This window comes from Orbicella franksi, chromosome 7, assembly GCF_964199315.1.
Source record: "Orbicella franksi chromosome 7, jaOrbFran1.1, whole genome shotgun sequence".
Classification (NCBI taxonomy): Eukaryota; Metazoa; Cnidaria; class Anthozoa; order Scleractinia; family Merulinidae; genus Orbicella; species Orbicella franksi.
The window spans coordinates 23344610-23360027 of record NC_138151.1 but is presented as its reverse complement, the minus strand read 5'-3'; the positions used below and the strand labels follow the sequence as shown (position 1 = coordinate 23360027).

The window sequence follows — 15418 nt, the reverse complement described above, 5'->3', positions numbered from 1 at the left end:
CAGAGCTTCGGGGAGAAAAGGACACTATCTTAAGTTGCGCAAGTCCGGAATTTCGATCTCGAATTTAAAAACGTCTGGCAGACCATTTCCAGACTATGTGCGAAATTCAAGATGGCGCCGACAAGCAGATTGACTGCGCAGTGAATGTATTTTGGCCCCTTGAGCTACTTAGTCCTACTTGACCACCCAATCATAATTTTGTTTCAAAGGATCTACATTGGAGATCTATATGGAGAAATTAAGTTATTTATATTTTTGATAATATATTAATATTAATATTTTGCAATATTAATATTTGGAAGATGTATGGGTCTTGTTGCAATTTGATGGCGATTTTGGTTAAAATCAGCATGAGAGAAATGAGCATCATTGTTAGTGAGGCATTAGTGGTATTGGAATCTTTAGTCAGCCCGCCCATAAAAAATTACATACCACCCCCCCTGCTTTTCCAAAAACTTTACATGCTGCCCCCCTCCCTTAGGGTTTGAGTTTACATCGTGGCCTCTCTAGTTTTATAGCTTTTCCGCCTCCCGATAATTATTACACAGTCCCTCATCCTTAAAAGAAATGAAATGATTCAAACAGAAAAATCATTTTTATCTTATTTTTCAAAATGCCTGATTTTTACTGGTGCTTATTCCTTAATGACATTTTAAAAGTGCAAGTGTTTGTATGGTATTTAGAACGGACACTTTCTGCTATTTAGGGTTGGACCATTTGACTTTTGAAGGGTGTGTGGGTGATTTGGTAGAGGCATGAGTTTTTCAACCCTTTCATGCAATAGGAATTTTTTTTCTAGAGACATGCTTGACATTTTTTCTCCGTGTAACATGCTTTTTTCCCCTCACTGAATGTGAATATCCTGGCAGGATATATTTTTTTCAAAACCTCCAACCCCCCCCCCCTCCCCTCCCATCACCCAAAAGGCAAATGGTCAAGCCCTTCGCGATTTAAAGTTCACGAAACAATATCTTGTGTTGCTATCTGTCGCCAGTACATGCACTTGCTTACCTTTATCGTGTATTATACTGAAGCTCGCTTGGAAGTGTTAAACACACGAGTGCTTGGAATTGTTCTTGTTATTAGTTTACAAAATTAAAGATTTTTTTTTTTTGGCTGTTTTCTATATTTCTATTAGTACAATGGTTAAATGTTGTTATTATTTTTAATCTACTATTTCTTTAGCTTTTGCAATTTTATTTTTGCAGGGCCCCACTGAAAACCACATGTATGTGAAGTGCACTCCCTGTTGAAAGATCTTTATTATTATTATTATTATTATTATTATTATTGCTGAAAACAATTTATAAGAAAAAAAAAAACGCAAAAAATGCTGGGCTTTTATCCAGCGTGTCGTAAATTCCTTCAAAACATTGAAAATAGGCACGCCAAGGCTTTAAAATACGATACAGTGCTCTCGAAACGTATGACACTTTAAACCTTTTTAGTTCTAAAGCTGTATCCCGTTAGCAAAAGGAGAATATTATTATTATTATTATTGTTATTATTATTTATTACTATTACCATTACCATTATCATTACCATAACCATTACCATTGCCATTACCATTGCCATTGCCATTGCCATTACCATTACCATTGCCATTACCATTGCCATTGCCATTACCATTACCATTACCATTACCATGACCATTGCCATTACCATTGCCATTACCATTACCATTACCATTACCATTGCCATTGCCATTACCATTGCCATCGCCATTGTTATTGCTATTACTATTGCTATTAATTATTATCATTATTATTATTATTATTATTATTAATACTATTATTATTATTGTTATTGTTGAGAGCATTCCCATGCAAGGAATTGTAAACATGCAGAAAAGAAGAACTTAAGACAGCTGCATAAGCACCATTACTACTCTTTTCCGCTGCTCGCTTTATTTCGTTAACATCTTTTCGCATTGCAGTAATTCAGTTCATGGCAAAACAAAAAAAAAAGTTCTTCTCCAATATTTTTTCACAAAACTACCGGTCGAGGATATTTTCTACGTAAGATGTCAAATGTACCTATCAAGAAAATCTCGTAAAGGACAACTCCATAGCTCCATCTGTTGGAAAATGAAATAAATAATTAATGAACGTTAAAAAATATAATGAAATGACCTCTTTCGCTAACACAAACATTTTATAAACATAAACCACGCAAGCGGATGTCAAAAATTGCTTGCTTGACCTTCTGCTCACTAAGGAACCTGTAACCAGACTTGATCTCTAAATAACTGGAGGATACAGACGGGATCAATTTATCAGATGATGATGAAGAAAATCTAGGACAATGGACGTAGTTCTATCGTACAGGAAACACTTTATTCTAGTAGCCGGAATAGTATTTTAACTATCAACTTCTTACATAAACTTAGTATAACGACAAACATCGCAATAACGAGGCGTCACCGAATTCACTTACATGTCGCTTTTGGTAGTGTACGTTCCATACAACAGCGCTTCATAAGCAGTCCATTTTACGGGAAGACAGCCCTAAAGATTAATGAATTTATATGAAACAATTCAATATGATTTAGATTAATTCCGTGCAAGCATAGGGTGTGTGGGCAGACAGATTTCTGTCTGCATGCGTGTATAATTCTCTCATGGTCAAGGCCTTAGTAGTTTAACTGCAGCATTTGCACCTTGTCCAGTAACTATGTTATAAACGAACCGGTCGACCTAGGAAGTCTGGGTATCATCCTAACCGTAGATCAAATTTTGAGCCTTTTCTCTTTTCATTTTCTGTCTTCATTTTTCGGGTTTAGTAAAAAGAAGAAGGCTCCTGACAGATTCGGACCTGGACCGACATCAAAAACTGAAAGCTTTATCATTATTTTGGATCAGGTCATAACTAGGGTATCAAATTTTTGGTCAGGTCATAAATGGGGGTAGGGTTGGTCATGAATAGGGTAAGGATTTTGGAAAGTGGGCCGAACGCCCCCACCCAATTTTTCTGGGACTACCCCCCTCTCGCCCCCCCCCCCCCCGGGAGAAGAGCCTGCTCGCTTGAGCTTCTGTGACTGGAAACATTACAAAACTAGGTGAAGGGCTATTCCTCTTATCTTGTCTGGCTCCACAAGATTCTCTTTCTGCTTTTGTTGATATAGTATTTTTGGTTCATTTTACACTTTCAACCAGCTTATATAAAGCTCAATCTTTTGGATGCTTTTATACAAAATACTCCAATTTTGTTCTTAACAGCTTGTGTGACAGCTTGCTATGACAAAAGAAATGGAGCTTAAGTGTGCAACATGTTACTACTGTGCAGGCCAACCTAACCAGGGAAAATACCCTCTCTAAAGTTTCACCAAGGAAGCAACAGGTAGGATAGGAAGTTAATAAATGTTATGATGGTCTTTATTTGCAATATAACTCAAAAAAAAAAAAAAAAAAAATTAAAAACACGGGCAAAAGCATCGCTAACAGTGGTTTGGATCTCCTACAAATTTCAGCAAACATCGTCATGCCAAATATCATCTGCAGTACGCAGCAGAGTGTTGTAATGGTTAATCCCTGGTATGGTACTTCTTTTGCATGAGTGTTATAATTTGTATTTGGCATTGGTATACATGTAGACGTGCCTCGTGTGAAGGGAGTGATTAGTGTGCCATACACTATGGAAGATGTTTTTAGGAAACTGGAGGAACAAGATGAATAGGAAATAATGCACTTTTACAATTCGTGTTAAATCAGGGTAAAAAAGCTCTTCAGCCTGTTATAAAACCATGTACAACAACAAATCTTGAATGCATACTTTCTACTTTTTGTGTTTGATCAGAACATCAACCACATAGCTTTACTATTAACGATGGTTCTATCTCCATTTCCCTTTCTTCTCAGTATTACTTATTGAACTGCCAGAACAACATTCCTATTTAAATTATCCATATATGGTCATCCTTCGAGGAATTTATGTAGCGCTATTTTGGTTTGAAAATTAACAAAGAATAGTAAATAATGGCAGGAAATAAATAATCTTTCAAAGGCTAATAAAAAACATGGTATATTATTATGGGGTACTAATGTAACTCTGTACACCTCTTATGTTTGATTTGTTTTAAGCAGAGATTCCACATCACATTTGGAAACTCACTAGTCTGATTGATTTGTTTATCATTTATATAAATAACTATTTCTATATTTGTGTACAGTTATTTGCATGGGTGATAAATTATTGTTATTTACTGATTTATGTTATTGTGACGGAATAAAGCTTTGCTAGTTGCAGTTGCTTCCTTTACTGAAGTGGGGAGAGGTAAGGGCCTCAAATTTCAGTTATGATTATTTTCCTTTACACAACATTTCCACAAGTGATTAAAAAAAAAAAACAAACAAACAAATTTGGGTGGACGCAAACTTAACTCTTGCCTAACCATAAAAGGTTTGTTTGCGTTTGCATTACAAGGGGGGAGGGGGGAGGGGGGGTGGGGAGCAACTATTGGAGGTCTCAATTATTAAAGAGAGGGGAGCTAAAAAAGAGATATTATATATCTATAACAGCAGAAGCTTCTGTAGCTAGTAACAGATAACATTTGACTGACTGGGCCGATGTGCCATCAAGAATAGACGCGTGTTCTAAAGCTCCGCAGAAACTTGACTAAAAAGCCGTTTGTTTGTGTGTAAACTAACCTCTCAAGAAGGATAGCGACCGATGGACAATCAAGATAAAGAAAAAAAGCGCCAAAGAGTGAACACCTTAGACACCAAGGCCGAAACAAACGAACAAGAGTTCGACTCTCAAGATGGCGCCCTCATCTCGCTAACGGTTACTGAATACCAACTACTAATAGCAAAGATCATTAACACTTTTTTCCTGATATCTTGAATGTGTTTTGGAAAATCTTCTCCGATTGCAGTTGAGGAATCTTTCGAATGAAAACGATTTTTCCACACTAGCTCTCTGTCGGAACGACAAGTGAAGCGCACAACGAGGGGCCTAGTTTTACTGGCGTTTTGTTTACCAAGGCGGTGGGCGCCGCAGAACTTCATGGAATGAACAATGTCTCCCGGTAAGTGCAAATGCTGGATCAAAACATTCTTTACTAGTGCTGCGCAGTTTTCTTTAAGTGATTCCGTTATATGGTAGAAGATCAGGTTCCAGTGTGGTTGTAGATGCTTTGAGGAGTATTCTAGTTCCATTGGCCCGACTGCTTTGTTTCACACATTGTAACACGTTCGGCTAAGTCACTGTGTTCTCCTTGAGTGAACTCGAGTGATTCTTTCGTCCCGTCAACAACTTTGAGGTTTACGCCTAGCTGCTTTTTGAGAGAGTCTATTTCCGCCTGAGCTTCATCTAGCCGTGCTTCCAGGTTCAACATTGGACTGTCGCTTGCTTTGTAAGTTATGCATTTTTCTTTTTTGTGATAAAATCCCGGTGAACCCCGGGCGGTTTATTATATTCTCAGCCAAGGCTAGCCAAAGGGCAGCATTATCCTAGTGGTATACAGGTAGGTACTAAGTGATAGAAGATAATTGCCAGTAAAAGTTCATGAATAAGCACTTAAAGTTCAGTAGAATTACAAAAGAAAAGTTATACTATTATTACCGTCTACAGAACAAAAAAACAGACTGCAAAGACCAAAAATTCCTAACAGAGTCAGCTTTCGCACATCGAATACAAGACCTAACGTCATGCTTAATTAAGTCAATTATTTGTTGAGAACTTAAGGTTGAACTGCGGAAGGTAGCTAGATTTCGAGATGTCCAAATCCAGTATAAAATAGTTACAATTAGAAAGTTCGAAAGGGGAGAACAAGGGTTGAGAATCGGAGAGAGGATAAAACACAGAGGGGGCAGATACAACGAAGGGAGAATTTAAAAAACGAGACAGGTGGGCGGAAAAGTAATCCCACACTTTGACTACTCTAAGACAAGCAAGGAAACAATGCTCAATATTCTCGATCCTGCCACAAACTGCACACTTATCATTATCGATATAACCCCAAGATTTAAGGGAATATCGCACGCGTGCAGCGTGGTGTACAATAAGCCATAATAAATCATTCTTTTTGTTTTCATTTAGCTTTAGGCGAGACTTCCGCCACGTCGAGGCCCATCGGCTAATGGGACGGATCACCAAAGTATCCCAGAAACCAGCACACCTCGGCCATCTCTTGGCATACTGAGAAGAAGAAGATAAATATTTTTTACAGGATAGATCATCAGGTAAGTGCTTATAGGTGTTAAACAAGTAAATAAGTTTATCTAAACATAACCGATAATAATTGGATGGCGTCGAACTAGAAGGAATATTATTAGAATAAAAATTAAACCTATTATCATACTTAAATAAATGGCGCCCTAAAAAGTAACGAGCTAAGAAATGCTACTTTTCAGAGCCAAAGTGATCTCTAAGTCTAAGGAAATTAGATAAGCGAAGGGAAGTACATTTCACAGAGAAATCAACAATATTTAAACCATCTTTAGAAACTGGAGCACATAACCTCTCGCGGCTGATACATTCCATTTTACCTCTCCAAATGAAAGGCAGAGTAATTTTCTTATAGGTAGAGATGTCTTGTAAAGTTATCGTTACATCTGGTCTCATCCTTGTGGGACAAAAAAAGCCGGTCCTACATTGGCTTGGTATGGGTCATTGCAGGCATGTATGGTGTCCTTTTTGCCTGGAAATGCCAAATAACAGACGCGTTTGAAAACCGATTGATGACCACGTCTCTTGCTGTTACTGTTTTCAACCTTCCTTGGCGTTGGGGCTTTTAGCAAAATCCCTGCAGAGAAGTTGCCCACTTCGACTGATTCCGACCTGGACATAGTGACTCTCAACATCTTAGTTCTCGGGGCCAGCACATTGGTCATTGGTCTGCTCGCTTATAAGATTAATACATTTCTTAAGATCAAAACAATGGAGCTATATTTTCTCTTTTAGGCTCAATAAAACTGACTCTCTGATTACAGTCCAACCAGGTCACAAGCGTACCCCTGTGGATTCTATTAATGAATCGAGTATTTGCGACTCGAACCCGTTAGTCCTTCAGAGAATGCATTCATTTTTTTTAAAAAATGGGATAATCAATGTTCAAACAGATGGAGAAGAGATTTTCCGAGCTGGTAGGTGCAGCCCTGATGGGTTATTGCCGCCATTTTGTAAACAAGTTCTACTGAATTTTAATTTCCCATATAAGGAACATCCCTTGTTCGTTTAATCCAATCAGAAACTCAATTTTAATTTTAATATTAACTGATGCGTGAAAGCATTGTCTGCACGACTAACCTAATCTACATGCTGGGTACGCTTAACTTGGTTCGACTGTAAGAGGACATGCATGAAAATTCCCCATAAAGATAGAGGGCAAAACTTGTAATGCTTGACAAAGGTGAGTGATTTGCAAGCTTTTCAGCTTTTCAAGAAACGTCTACAAGTAGCCAGTAATTTATCAGATAACACTGGAACCGACTAGAAATACGATATCGAATCCCATCTAACAAGAGAGGGTCCGAACGTACAATTCGTGTGAAAAAAAAAAGACACGATTAAATGGATGATAATGTCACGCTTCCTCAAAAGGATAAATCTTTAAAATTGTCAAAAATAAGAACAAAGAAAACTGTTTTTTATCTGTAAAGAAGTGATGAGGCATGGCACATCAAATCCTACCAGATTCGGCAATTTAGTTTAAGGACATAAAATGTATTGCTTGTCTATTCTCTGTTGTGATTTTCAGTTCAGTACGTCGTGCACCTATATCGTTACCACCGGGAATGGTGCAAAAATCCACAGTGGTCGTTTTCTTGCTGTCTGGCCTTATTTCTTCCTCTCATCAGTTTACCTGGAGATATCAGTGGTCTAGCCGGGACAAATCTCGTAAACAACCAGTTAGATACTGGACATGCCGACACACCAACGATCACAGGAGTCTGCAGGACAGCGGGGCTATTGATGTCACTCTTGAAGGAGGCGAAGACGATGAAGTTGGGTCAACGAATTCCAACACTGACGGCCGTAGTAACGAGCAGTTACTCCAATCTGGGGAAAAAGAAAGGCCTGTCAATGTTGCTGTGATAGGTAATGAGAAACTGGGAGCCATTCTAGGAAAGGAACCGAATGGACAAGATGATGAAACCACGAAGACCCAAGGTGGTAACAGGATGGAAGCAGTTAATCCCACAACCAAAGATGGAGGAATGAACATTTGTGATGCCATAGAACTAAGTGGTGACAATCGAACCATTAAAAAGAGTAAGAGCGAACAAGAGAAGAGAGAATTTTATATCACTACTAAAGAGATTGACCAGAGATGAGTGTACCAACCGAAGCCGAGGCATAAACTCCATGGCACCGTGAGAACAAACAGAGTTGCTGACGATTTTCTCCCACACTGATCTGATGGTTTATGAGCCAGTGAATGAAACACGCTTCTAAATCTTGTAAGTTCAACTCATTTGTCACGTTCCTGAAATTGTTAAGTTTTTATGGAGTTAGTAAGGATTCTCATTTTGTCTCAAATTTTCATGCGGAGGAACATCTTCTTGGGGGCACCTCTACTTCTGTACTTCGAGAGGACCTTTTTTCAGGGGACAAAATATTGGTCTAAAAAACATCCATTCAGAGGCGTGAGAATATTTCTTCTAGACCCGCAAAGCTTTGTTTTCACCTATATTTAGGAGACACCGCAGCGAATTATAACTTGACTTAAGAGGGATCCGGTAACATTTTAGAGTACCGGATTCATAGGTTAAAGAAGTGGACGTCAGACGTAATGCCCAGTGAAACGTGTACAAGTAAATTCGCTAAAACATGCACCTCCTTCTCGAGAAGAGTACTAAATGGCAAATTCTGTATGGGATCTATAGCATCGTATGCTATTTGTCCGTCACCATGGGTATTACTTATTTAGTTTATAGGCTTCTGTATCTGGAAGGCATACAACAAAAGAAGAGAGCTCAAAGACAGTTAATCCTGCTTCATTAAAAATAATAACAATAATAATAATAATAATAATAATAATAATAATAATAATGGCATTTCGGGCAGTATATCCACAGGGTGGCTCTTCACCTGCCCGATGCTAACTAAATTTACAATTGTAAAAAGGTTAAAAGATATCTAAAAAATTTATATCTATATGTAAACGAGATAAAATTGTGTTTTAAGATATGCTGAAATAAATAAATGAATAAATAAATAATTATGCCAGATGTTCTAAAGCTCTCTTAAAAATAATGTTTTTGGTGTCTTTACAAAATTTAATATAGTCTTGGCAGCACCTCACGTTGCTGGGCAACGTGTTAAATAAACTTGCAGTCTGGTCCTGTAGAGTATTATTAATTAAAATCTCTCTAACTGAATGCTGTTACTAGATCTTAAGGATCTTTCGTGTTGAAATACATTAAGTTTCAGAAAACTTGGCCAATATGGGTTGTGAAGGGCTTTGTGAGTTGCCTTAAGTAGGTTCCATTCGCGTTGTTCCTTTACGGGAAGCCATTTGAGTTTCGTAAGGATGTCTTCGGATGACACAAATCTACCAAGCACAAAACTAGCTGTAGCCTTTTGTACTCTCTGGAGACATTTCATTAAATAATCCGGGAGTGAGTGGTATACTATGTCATTATAATATAGCTTGCTTAGAACCAGTGCCTGTGCCAAATTCTTTTTGATATGGAAAGGCAGGATGTTCTTTAACTTCCTTAGGGTTGTTAGAATAGCATAGCAGGACGCTGCTACTTGTCTGACATTTCCTTCCCACTTCAGATGCTCATGGATGTGAGACCCCAATAATTTAGTGGTGGTCAGTCGTTCCAAGGGGATGCTGTTGATTGTGATGTCGAACTTTTCATTGTTTAAATGATGGACCTTTGATAACTGCGGAGTAGATAATAACATCAGCTTAGTCTTGGAAGGATTAATGACTAAGTTTGCTTCACGTGACCACGCTTCCAATTTGCCTATACTTGCAGAAAGTTCAGTTAGAGTTGATTGAAGATCTGCTGGTTTGCAGTGTGTGTACAATGTGGTATCATCAGCATATTGATGACATTTAACTCCGCGTACATATGACTGAAGGTCAGCCACGTAGAGATTGAAAATGAGTGGCCCCATGATAGAACCTTGAGGTACGCCGAAACTCACCATACAAAGCTCTGACGTTTTGTCGTCGACTTGCACAAAGTGTTTCCTTCCTGTAAGATATTGGATTTCGGCAGATTTTTACTAAACGTTCAACAGTTAAGAAGTGTCCTCCATTTTTTTTGTTATTAATCAACCTCAAACTTATATATTACTTGTACTTGTAATGCAGAAAAGTTTACATTGGTGTAAAATAGAAACGATATGAAAGAAGGTTACAACGCGCGTCTACTGCTTCCTGTGGCAGTTAAAGTGTGCTCGTGTAAAGATGTACTTATTTTTTTTTCATCTCATGCACTCCCTGTCAACGAATATGCTCGCGCCGTGTTTCGTAATGCGCTGCCACACTATCGGTCCGATGAGATCAAGCTCCAAAAGCATGCTTTACGCATAATATGCCCATACAACTATTTCAGTGAAGGTTGCTACCGTTACCCATGACCCATCATGCATGATCCATGTTCCATAGCCCGCGGTGCGTTACGGAAGGAAGCAATATGCCCGCGACGTACCTGGAAGACCTTAGCTGGTTACAGTTGGTTTCGGCTTCGGACATTTGGAGGAAGAAACATTTTTTTTTTTATCTAGGAAAACCGCAGTTGACCCTACGGCGCTACTTGCGAAGCTATTAGGGACCTTAAGCAACGACGACGACGACGACAACGAGAGCGTCATTTCAAAATATAACTTCCCGTTTTTGTAACTCGTTCGCGATTATTCCAATTTGTTTAACGTGAAAAATGCTGGCGAGTTGTCCAGGGCCTAAATTACTGTGAACGGTGTTCAAGCAAAGGAAACAAAATAAAAACGTGCCGTCATGCGCTCACGTTCTCGAGAAAACTTAAAATGTGGCCATTTCAAGCTGTTGTTTTGCAGAGGACGGCAAAGAAATGTATTAAAATGTAAAACGTACGTGCAGAGTATTGTTTTGCTCATTAATCCCATTGTTTTGTGGCGTTCTCGTTACCGTCGTCGTCGTCGTTGCTTAAGCTCCCTATTTCGTTTCGGCAACGTGAACACACAGAGGATAGAGAGACCGTTTGGAAGCGTACCGTTTCAGCCACGTGAAGAACTTGTCATCACGGAGACAGTATTGGTCTCGATTATTCTGTTTGACTTGAACCGAGTTAAAGTTCCAGCTCGAGAAAAGAAAAAAGATCTACCAAAGTGCACCGCGGGCTATGAAATAACAGCATAGTTTCCACTTGTAATAAACACTGTTTTCAACTTCCGCCCTACAAGACAAATAGAGTTAGAAATAGTTTTGTTATCCACTATAGAGTGTTTTTACTCATGTGACTTTCAGGCATATTGGTTTACTGAAACAAAGGAAGCTATTTCCATAAAAATAGAATGCAATTCCCAGAGGTTTAGTTTGGAACACCAACATGCCGTCGTGACGTCATGTGAAAACACTCTATAGTTATAACTTTTTAACTAGTAGTTTTGTTTCTTTTTTCGACATATTTATGTATGTATTATGTCTATCTAATCTATCGTTACATCACAACATTAACAAGGGATTAACAAATTTAAGTATCAGCTTAATTCCATTTATCCTATCCACGCATCTGTCAAGTTATAACAAGTTATTACAACTACCACCCAGGAAAAAAAATGCCAAAATTGGGCAACATTTAGTGAAACTTTACGAGACAAGTGAGCAAATCTGATAATGAAATCTTGATGATCTAGGCAGTGTTGACATGGAAAGATTTACAACAAAATGTAACAAGACATTGGTTTCTCCGCCATCGCTTTTCAGCTGAAACCAGATTACCAGAAATGGGCGACATTTTCCGCCCGCAGATTATTTGGTACGCAGTTTCAAACTTTCAGGATGGCCGAATTCATCTTCCAAATCGGCACTATAAACCCCACGGTATCAAACAACACTTTTCATGTAATTAACATATTCCTGTTTTTGACCTTGCCATGTTACCACCAATAGCGTAGCTCCATCTTCTCTACATAAACCATAAACAACCCACGCTTCCTCAATTCGTTCTGACGAAGTGCTAATGTCAGCTTTTCAATTCCCGTACGGTACAATTTGCATTGTCAACTGTTGGTAAATTTTCGTGTGCCACTCCCCCACCGACGCAGCACCACAGTTTCTTTAGAAACCAGCCCCGTTTTCCAATTGAAGAACTGAGGCCCACAATATACTTAATCAGCGATATTCCGCAATAAGAGGCCAGGTGTTTAGCCAAAGATGGCGATGAAAACAAACACGCTCTAAGAGAACTTTACTTTTCGCCGGAAATAACAAGCGAACTGGGGTTGTTTTTCGTCATATATTCATAGCAGAAACGGATACAATTTCCCCTTTTTCTGACGATCAGTTGTGCTCATTTGGGAATCGGTAAGAGAATAGGATAAGAGCTGATATTCATTGCCGTGTTTTAAAGTCCGAACATCGGTCAATATTTATTGAGGTTGGCACCAAGGAATCAAGAACTACAGAAACCGTAACGGTCGTTATAAAAAAAGAGCATGAGCTCCCTAGATGAGCAGAGGTTGCTCCTTGAACAAATGTTTAAATGTGTTTAGATAAAAAAAAAAAAAAAAAATGAGAGTTTGGGGCCAGTGGACTTGCTTTCGCGAAAATAAAACTTCAGTAAAAACTTTATATGGTACCATCACTTCGGAATTTTAATGTCGGCATGTGTAGGTTGAGCCCCTGGAGATCTGAAATTTTTCCTTTTTTTCAGTTTGCTCCGATGCATTTCTCGATAATAATTAGCGATTATTTTTAAAGAGCAGACGCTTTACTCGTCCGCCATTTTGTCAGCGGGACATTGACGGGGACAGTGCCCGTATCAACCCAAAAATCCCTTTAGCTGACTACAAAGTATATTTGATGAAAAACTTAAAGTATAATTCCGGGTAGGGTGAGCCATTTCACCAAAAGCAGGCCAATCGCTGTGTGTGACCACAGGCAGACCACCCTATCTTTGTATGTTGACACGCGTCACATCATGTAATTGGATCTCGTACGTCATTGTAATTTGCAATGGTTGATATCGCTTTGAGTCAAGCGATCGACGAAAATGCGTTATAAAATTCTGGATTTTGCACGTTTTGTTCCCAAATTTTGATGAAATGTAAGCCATATAAATAAAGTTCACTTACCTTTTGGCTATTGTATGGTCCTTCCCTGGGGAGGAGCGTTGTGTGACGACCCTAGTAACGGCTTTGAAGGAGACTACCGAAAACCGTGAACACTAGAAATATTTATGGAATGTTATTGTGTTTCAACTGAAGAGCCAATTACGTGCGAGAAAACTAAACCGCAAACAGTAACGGTAATTAGTTCGTGGTTTCATGTTGCTACTTATTGCTTGCTACACAATGTTTATGTCAAAATCAAATCAAAGTGTTCACTGTTTTGTTTTTTTTTTGTTTTTTGTTTTTTGTTTTTTGTTTTATGAACTTTTGATGTCACACACCACGATTGGGCTACCTGTGATTTCACATATATCAGGTCGAGTCCTTGTGAATGGGAGTTTCCAAAACCAGTCTGTCGTGGTGGAAATTGCCTGAAGTATAAAAGGAGGGACCTTGAAAATAAGGGAATGACTGTCTGTTCAAGCTAGCCCTTCCATAAAATGATTATAAACCTAATGCACAAGTTCTTACACGAAACATGAAATAGCACTCTGTGTCACTTTGTCATTTCTAACCTCTAGAAGCCCATGCCTCGGGGGCTGACTGCGACAGAAATGATAGTCATGGTGAAAACGACAATTCATTATTTGCCGATGAGAAAATTTGAGACAATAGGCCATTTCCGAATTATCTCAGGCCTCTTTTTCAAAGCGAGTCTTGGTGCTCATCCTTTCATACGCGCCAATCAACTTTTATTCACATGAAAATGAGTTTAATTTGCGTGTGAATGGAAATTGATTTGCATATGTAAGGTGGGCACCTAGACTCGCTTTGAAAAAGAGGCCTAAGGTAATTCGGAAATGGGGTATTCTATATTAAGACTGAAGCACTAGGGCGCTTAAGCAGCGACGACGGCGACGGCGACGCAAGTTTCCGTTTCGTAAACGTTCGTTGCCATTTTTAACACACTAAGAAAATTTTTCAACTGGTAGAGAGAGTCTTTCTTACTAAAAAACTAAAAAAATAGAAATTTCCAACCCTGGATTGAACCTAGGCCCCTCGCTTGCTATGATCTTTCCCTAACCACCACGCTACCCCGCTTATCGGCCACTGGCACCCAAAATTTAAGTATATACAACAGTTAACTGGCCTGTCCCGAAATATTAACGCAATTTAATTAACTTGGGCCTAAACGCCGCCCTTTCTAAAACGATTTGAAAAAGTTAGATACTGCCTTGTTATAACACAATCCAGAGCGCACAATTACATCTGCAATACTACAGGCTGGGCTACCAAAGATGGTATGGCTCGGTTACCACTGATGGCATCCACTGTTAGAAATGGCAACGATCGTTTACGAAAGGGAAATAGGCGACGACGCCGGCTACGAATTGAAAACGTCATTTCAAATTACAACTTCTCGTTTTCGTAACTATTTCGTGATTATTCCAATTTGTTTCGTATGAAAACTGCTGGCGAGCTGTGTAGGGTCTAAATTTCTATGAACGGTGTTAAAGCAAAAAAAACGAAGGAAAAACTTGCCGTCATGCGCTCACGTTCTTGAAGTTGATGTTTTGCAGCGGACGGGAAAGAAGTGTACCAAATGTAAACCGTACGTACAGAGCGGTTGTTTTTGCTCATTTAACACATTGTTTTGTTTCGTTCTCGTTGCCGTTGCCGTCCTCGTTTTTTTTTTTTAACTAAGGACAGCTGTGGCGTGCGCTGGATGTTTTTTTTTTTTTTCGTCTTAATATAAATCATAACATGCCCCTTCCTTTCGGTTGATTCATTTGGTAGTATTCATTGGCGGGGAAATTGCAAAAGAAAACAACATTTGGTAAATTCGTTGCAAATAAGGACGAGACGAGCGGTAACTTAAAAATTATTTTCAATAACTAACCTGGTATAAAGAATGAAGTATTGAATAAGCAACTTTAGGGCCTTCAGCATTAATTTATTTCCAATAAATATTGTAAGAAATTGAAAAGCAGATTTGTTGTAGGAAGTGTGCAACACTACACTACAGCTGCAAGGTCAATGTCTCAACACTTTGCATGGAGGGAAAGATGGATTAATTTTCCTTGCTTGGAAAAAATAATAAAAACGTAATTCTCTGTGAAAGTTGCAATGTTGCATGCATTCAAATAAAGACTAGCCCTTTAAAGCTAATCCTCACCCTATGCAATTCGTTGGCTTGTGTTTTTCG

The 15418-nt window shown here is 38.7% G+C and overlaps 1 protein-coding gene across 5 annotated transcripts in view; it reads right to left on the bottom strand.

Annotated features, from left to right (window-relative positions):
• The window catches only part of LOC145492241 (uncharacterized), a 629788-nt gene that overhangs the window by 319943 nt on the left and 294427 nt on the right, over positions 1–15418 (bottom strand). The window lies entirely within an intron of this gene.